Here is a 7,923-nt window from a genome sequence, read left to right as displayed (position 1 = left end):
GCGTGTCTCTGTGTCTCTCTCCGTGTCTCACCGTAGGTGCTGATGGCGTTGTCTGTGTCTCTCCGTGTCTCTGTGTCTCTCTCTGCGTGTCTCTGTGTCTCTCTCCGTGTCTCACCGTAGGTGCTGATGGCGTTGTCTGTGTCTCTCCGTGTCTCTGTGTCTCTCTCTGCGTGTCTCTGTGTCTCTCTCCGTGTCTCACCGTAGGTGCTGATGGCGTTGTCTGTGTCTCTCCGTGTCTCTGTGTCTCTCTCTGCGTGTCTCTGTGTCTCTCTCCGTGTCTCACCGTAGGTGCTGATGGCGTTGTCTGTGTCTCTCCGTGTCTCTGTGTCTCTCTCTGCGTGTCTCTGTGTCTCTCTCCGTGTCTCACCGTAGGTGCTGATGGCGTTGTCTGTGTCTCTCCGTGTCTCTGTGTCTCTCTCTGCGTGTCTCTGTGTCTCTCTCCGTGTCTCACCGTAGGTGCTGATGGCGTTGTCTGTGTCTCTCCGTGTCTCTGTGTCTCTCTCTGCGTGTCTCTGTGTCTCTCTCCGTGTCTCACCGTAGGTGCTGATGGCGTTGTCTGTGTCTCTCCGTGTCTCTGTGTCTCTCTCTGCGTGTCTCTGTGTCTCTCTCCGTGTCTCACCGTAGGTGCTGATGGCGTTGTCGATTCCCGAGGGAGTTCCGTGGACAATCCTCTCAGCCTCCATCGCCCACGAGTTCACCACGGACAGATCACACGCACTGAACCTGGAGACACGCAGAGAGACAGGGAGAGACACGGTGAGACACGGGGAGACACAGGGAGACACGGGGAGAGAAAGAGACACGGGGAGACACGGGGAGACACGGGGAGACACGGGGAGACACGGGGAGACACGGGGAGACACGGGGAGACACGGGGAGAGAAAGAGACACGGGGAGACACGGGGAGACACGGGGAGACACGGGGAGACACAGGGAGACACGGGGAGAGAAAGAGACACGGGGAGACACGGTGAGAGAAAGAGACACGGGGAGACACGGTGAGACACGGGGAGACACGGGGAGACACGGGGAGACACGGGGAGACACGGGGAGAGAAAGAGACACGGGGAGACACGGGGAGACACGGGGAGACACGCGTTCACCACGGACAGATCACACGCACTGAACCTGGAGACACGCAGAGAGACAGGGAGAGACACGGGGAGACACGGGGAGACACGGGGAGACACGGGGAGACACGGGGAGAGAGAGAGACACGGGGAGACACGGGGAGACACGGGGAGACACGGGGAGACACGGGGAGACACGGTGAGACACGGGGAGACACGGGGAGACACGGGGAGACACGGAGAGAGAAAGAGACACGGGGAGACACGGTGAGACACGGGGAGACACGGGGAGACATGGGGAGACACGGGGAGACACGGGGAGACACGGGGAGACATGGGGAGACACGGGGAGACACGGGGAGACACGGGGAGACACGGGGAGACACGGGGAGACACGCGTTCACCACGGACAGATCACACGCACTGAACCTAGAGACACGCAGAGAGACAGGGAGAGACACGGTGAGACACGGTGAGACACGGGGAGACACGGGGAGACACGGGGAGACACGGGGAGACACGGGGAGACACGGAGAGACACGGGGAGACACGGGGAGACACGAGTTCACCACGGACAGATCGCACGCACTGAACCTGGAGACACGCAGAGAGACAGGGAGAGACACGGTGAGACACGGGGAGACACGGTGAGACACGGGGAGACACGGTGAGACACAGGGAGACACGGGGAGACACGGTGAGACACGGGGAGACACGGGGAGACACGGTGAGACACGGGGAGACACGCGTTCACCACGGACAGATCACACGCACCGAACCTGGAGACACGCAGAGAGACAGGGAGAGACACGGTGAGACACGGGGAGACACGGAGAGAGAAAGAGACAGGGAGAGACACGGTGAGACACGGGGAGACACGGGGAGACACGGGGAGACACGGGGGGAGACACGGGGAGACACGGGGGGAGACACGGGGAGACACGGGGAGACACGGGGAGACACGCGTTCACCACGGACAGATCACACGCACCGAACCTGGAGACACGCAGAGAGACAGGGAGAGACACGGTGAGACACGGGGAGACACGGGGAGACACGGGGAGACACGGGGGGAGAGAGAGACACGGTGAGACACGGAGAGAGAAAGAGACAGGGAGAGACACGGTGAGACACGGGGAGACACGGGGAGACACGGGGAGACACGGGGGGAGAGAGAGACACGGTGAGACACGGAGAGATCACACGCACCGAACCTGGAGACACGCAGAGACACGGGGAGACACGGGGAGACACGGTGAGACAGGGAGAGACACGGGGAGACACGGGGGGAGACACGAGTTCACCACGGAGAGATCACACGCACCGAACCTGCAGACACGGGGGGGGGGGGGGGGGGAGAGACACGGGGAGACACGCAGAGAGACAGGGAGAGACACGGTGAGACACGGGGAGAGACACGGAGAGACACGGGGAGACACGGGGAGACATGGGGAGATCATACGCACCGAACCTAAAGACACGGGGAGACACGGGGAGACACGGTGAGACACGCAGAAAGACAGGGAGAGACACGGTGAGACACGGGGAGACACGAGTTCACCACGGAGAGATCACACGCACCAAACCTGCAGACACGGGGGGGAGACACGGGGAGAGACACGGGGAGACACGGGGAGACACGGGGAGAGAGACACGGGGAGACACGGGGGGGAGACACGGGGAGAGACACGGGGAGAGAGAGACACGGGGGGGAGACACGGGGAGAGAGACACGGGGAGACACGGGGGGGAGACACGGGGAGACACGGGGAGACACGGGGAGAGAGACACGGGGAGACACGGGGGGGAGACACGGGGAGAGACACGGGGAGAGAGAGACACGGGGGGGAGACACGGGGAGAGAGACACGGGGAGACACGGGGGGGAGACACGGGGAGAGACACGGGGAGAGAGAGACACGGGGGGGAGACACGGGGAGAGAGACACGGGGAGACACGGGGGGGAGACACGGGGAGACACGGGGAGACACGGGGAGAGAGACACGGGGAGACACGGGGGGGAGACACGGGGAGAGACACGGGGAGAGAGAGACACGGGGGGGAGACACGGGGAGAGAGACACGGGGAGACACGGGGGGGAGACACGGGGAGACACGGGGAGAGAGAGACACGGGGGGGAGACACGGGGAGAGAGACACGGGGAGACACGGGGGGGAGACACGGGGAGACACGGGGAGAGAGAGACACGGGGGGGAGACACGGGGAGAGAGAGACACGGGGGGGAGACACGGGGAGAGAGAGACACGGGGGGGAGACACGGGGAAAGAGACACGGGGAGACACGGGGGGGAGACACGGGGAGACACGGGGAGAGAGAGACACGGGGGGGAGACACGGGGAGACACGGGGAGACACGGGGAGAGAGAGACACGTGGGGGAGACACGGGGAGAGAGACACGGGGAGACACGGGGGGGAGACACGGGGAGACACGGGGAGAGAGAGAGACACGAGTTCACCACGGAGAGATCACACGCACCGAACCTGGAGACACGCGGAGAGACAGGGAGACACGGAGACACGGAGACACACGGGGAGACACGGAGAGACACGGGGAGACACGGAGAGATCACACGCACCGAACCTGCAGACACGGGGGGGGGGGGGGGCGGAGAGACACGGGGAGACACGGGGAGAGACACGGGGGGGAGACACGGGGGGGAGACACGGGGGGGAGACACGGGGGGGAGACACGGGGAGACATGGGGAGACATGGGGAGACATGGGGAGAGAGAGAGACACGGGGGGAGGGAGACACGGGGGGGAGACACGGGGGGGAGACACGGGGAGACACGGGGAGAGACACGGGGAGACATGGGGAGAGAGAGAGACACAGGGGGAGACACGGGGAGACACGGGGAGAGAGAGAGACACGGGAAGAGACACGGGGGGGAGACACGGGGAGAGACACGGGGAGACATGGGGAGAGAGAGAGACACGGGGAGAGACACGGGGGGGAGACACGGGGGGGAGACACGGGGGGGAGACACGGGGGGGAGACACGGGGAGAGACACGGGGAGACATGGGGAGAGAGAGAGACACGGGGAGAGACACGGGGGGGAGACACGGGGGGGAGACACGGGGGGGAGACACGGGGAGACACGGGGAGAGACACGGGGAGACATGGGGAGAGAGAGAGACACAGGGGGAGACACGGGGAGACACGGGGAGAGAGAGAGACACGGGAAGAGACACGGGGGGGAGACACGGGGAGAGACACGGGGAGACATGGGGAGAGAGAGAGACACGGGGAGAGACACGGGGGGGAGACACGGGGAGAGAGACACGGGGAGACACGGGGGGGAGACACGGGGAGACACGGGGAGACACGGGGAGAGAGACACGGGGAGACACGGGGGGGAGACACGGGGAGAGACACGGGGAGAGAGAGACACGGGGGGGAGACACGGGGAGAGAGACACGGGGAGACACGGGGGGGAGACACGGGGAGACACGGGGAGAGAGAGACACGGGGGGGAGACACGGGGAGAGAGACACGGGGAGACACGGGGGGGAGACACGGGGAGACACGGGGAGAGAGAGACACGGGGGGGAGACACGGGGAGAGAGAGACACGGGGGGGAGACACGGGGAGAGAGAGACACGGGGGGGAGACACGGGGAGAGAGACACGGGGAGACACGGGGGGGAGACACGGGGAGACACGGGGAGAGAGAGAGACACGAGTTCACCACGGAGAGATCACACGCACCGAACCTGGAGACACGCGGAGAGACAGGGAGACACGGAGACACGGAGACACACGGGGAGACACGGAGAGACACGAGTTCACCACGGAGAGATCACACGCACCGAACCTGCAGACACGGGGGGGGGGGGGGGCGGAGAGACACGGGGAGACACGGGGAGAGACACGGGGGGGAGACACGGGAGGGAGACACGGGGGGGAGACACGGGGGGGAGACACGGGGGGGAGACACGGGGAGACATGGGGAGACATGGGGAGACATGGGGAGAGAGAGAGACACGGGGGGAGGGAGACACGGGGGGGAGACACGGGGGGGAGACACGGGGAGACATGGGGAGACATGGGGAGAGACACGGGGGGAGGGAGACACGGGGGGGAGACACGGGGAGACATGGGGAGACATGGGGAGAGAGAGAGACACGGGGGGAGGGAGACACGGGGGGGAGACACGGGGGGGAGACACGGGGAGACATGGGGAGACATGGGGAGAGACACGGGGGGAGGGAGACACGGGGGGGAGACACGGGGGGGAGACACGGGGAGACACGGGGAGACATGGGGAGACATGGGGAGAGAGAGAGACACGGGGGGAGGGAGACACGGGGGGAAGACACGGGGGGGAGACACGGGGGGGAGACACGGGGGGGAGACACGGGGGGGAGACACGGGGGGGAGACACGGGGAGACATGGGGAGACATGGGGAGAGAGAGAGACACGGGGGGAGGGAGACACGGGGGGGAGACACGGGGGGGAGACACGGGGAGACATGGGGAGACATGGGGAGAGACACGGGGGGAGGGAGACACGGGGGGGAGACACGGGGAGACACGGGGAGAGACACGGGGAGAGGGAGACAAGGGGAGACATGGGGAGAGAGAGAGACACAGGGGGAGACACGGGGAGACACGGGGAGAGAGAGAGACACGGGGAGAGACACGGGGGGGAGACACGGGGAGAGACACGGGGAGACATGGGGAGAGAGAGAGACACGGGGAGAGACACGGGGAGAGACACGGGGAGAGACACGGGGAGAGACACGGGGGAGACATGGGGAGACACGGGGAGACATGGGGAGAGAGAGAGACACGGGGAGACACAGGGAGACAGGGGGAGAGAGAGAGACACGGGGGGAGACACGGGGGGGAGACACGATGGGAGAGAGAGACACGGGGAGAGAGCGAGAGAGACACGGGGGGAGGGAGACACGGGGAGGAGACACGGGGGGAGACACGGGGAGACACGATGGGAGAGAGAGACACGGGGAGAGAGCGAGAGAGACACGGGGGGAGGGAGACACGGGGAGGAGACACGGGGGGAGACACGGGGTGAGTAAGTGGCTGAGTGAGTGAGTGGGTGAGTGGGTGAGTGGGTGACTGAGTGAGTGAGTGAGCGAGCGAGCGAGCGATTGAGTGAGTGAGTGAGTGGTGAGTGAGTGAGTGGCTGAGTGAGTTGGTGAGTGGTGAGTGAGTGAGTGAATGCGAGGACTACAGACTGATAAGCTTGATGAGCCACGTGCTGAAAGTCTTCCTGAAGGTGATCCAACAGCGCATACGCTCCACATGCGAAAATGCATTGAAGAACACACAGTTTGGCTTCTGCAAAGGACTAGGCACAAGAGAAGCAATCTTCTGTCTACAGATACTACTACAGCGATGCTACGAACATCAGAAAGAAGTGTACATCTGCTTCATAGATTACGAGAAAGCCTTTGACTCAGTCGACCACGACCAACTAGCAGCTCTATTAAAACAACTGGGACTAGATAAAAACGACATCAACTTCATCATTGCTCTTTATTGGAAGCAAACAGCCCAACTCCGATATGACAACGAATTGACAGACCCAACACCAATACAAAAAGGTGTACGACAAGGCTGCCCACTTTCACCCAGTCTTTTCAACATCTACTCGGAGCAGATTTTTGATGGAACACTAGCAGATAAAAACATTGGTATTAAAGTCAATGGACAATACATCAACAACATCAGGTATGCCGACGACACTGCACTGCTGGCCGATTCGGAACAAGACCTACAACAAATCTTGGACGAGGTTGCCACAGAGAGTCAAATATGGGGCTTACGAATTAATAAAAAGAAAACAAAGGTTATGAAGGTCAGCCGAACTACAAGCGAAATAACAATCAAGCTTGGCAGCGAAAAATTGACGATCAGTTGAACCATGAAGTCGAAATCAAGAGCAGAATTGAACAAGCAAGGCAAGCATTTATTAAATGGAAAACACTCCTTGCAGACCGCAACTTGAGTACATCACTGAAACTGCGCACACTGAAATGCTACATCTGGTCAATTTTGCTGTACGGAGTAGAGACGTGGACACTGACAATAACAGCAACAAAAAGGCTCGAAGCTTTCGAGATGTGGCTCTATCGAAGAATGCTGAAAATCCCATGGACAGCCAAAACCACCAATACACAAGTTCTGCAAGATATGGGCACTGACAGGCAACTGCTGAAGACCGTCATTAGCAGGAAGTGTTACTGCCTAGGCCACATTGCCCGAAACGACCACAAACACCAGCTATTAAAGCAAATCCTGGAAGGAAAAATCGAAGGGAAAAAACGACCAGGACGGCCAAAAACGACATGGCTCAGTGACATCAAAACATGGCTACAATTAACAAACTCTACACGCCGTGCGAGACCGGGACCAATATCATCGTGAAGCAGCACTAAAGAAGAAGAAGAAGAGTGAGTGAGTGAGTGACTGAGTGTGTGAGTGAGTGACTGAGTGAGTGAGTGAGCGAGCGAGCGATTGAGTGACTGAGTGGCTGAGTGAGTTGGTGAGTGAGTTGGTGAGTGAGTTGGTGAGTGGTGAGTGAGTTGGTGAGTACCCAGAGCCCGTGGTGGTGAGTCTCCTGGTGAGGGTGAGCAGTGCGGTGCTCAGTGAGGTGCTATAGGCTGTAAGTTGGTGAGTGAGTTGGTGAGTGAGTTGGTGAGTGGTGAGTGAGTTGGTGAGTGGGTGAGTGAGTGGTGAGTGAGTTGGTGAGTGACTGAGTGAGTGAGTGGCTGAGTGAGTTGGTGAGTGAGTGGTGAGTGGCTGAGTGAGTTGGTGAGTGGTGAGTGAGTTGGTGAGTGAGTTGGTGAGTGGTGAGTGAGTGGTGAGTG

General features: G+C 61.3%; 1 long non-coding RNA gene across 3 annotated transcripts in view; it reads right to left on the bottom strand.

The window, feature by feature from the left end:
* The window catches only part of LOC144955180 (uncharacterized), a 15,065-nt gene extending 7,352 nt beyond the window's left edge, over window positions 1-7,713 (bottom strand). For all 3 annotated transcript variants that reach the window (XR_013641533.1, XR_013641534.1, XR_013641535.1), the window contains exons 1-2: window positions 7,650-7,713; window positions 620-723 (exon numbers count right to left, since the gene is read on the bottom strand). This is a non-coding gene — a long non-coding RNA (uncharacterized LOC144955180). The remainder of the gene's footprint in view (window positions 1-619; window positions 724-7,649) is intronic.
* Window positions 7,714-7,923: the final 210 nt, after the last annotated feature.

The sequence above is a fragment of the Lampetra fluviatilis genome, unplaced genomic scaffold (genome assembly GCF_964198595.1).
Source record: "Lampetra fluviatilis unplaced genomic scaffold, kcLamFluv1.1 SCAFFOLD_607, whole genome shotgun sequence".
NCBI lineage: Eukaryota > Metazoa > Chordata > Hyperoartia > Petromyzontiformes > Petromyzontidae > Lampetra > Lampetra fluviatilis.
This window is presented reverse-complemented; position numbering and strand designations above follow the sequence as displayed.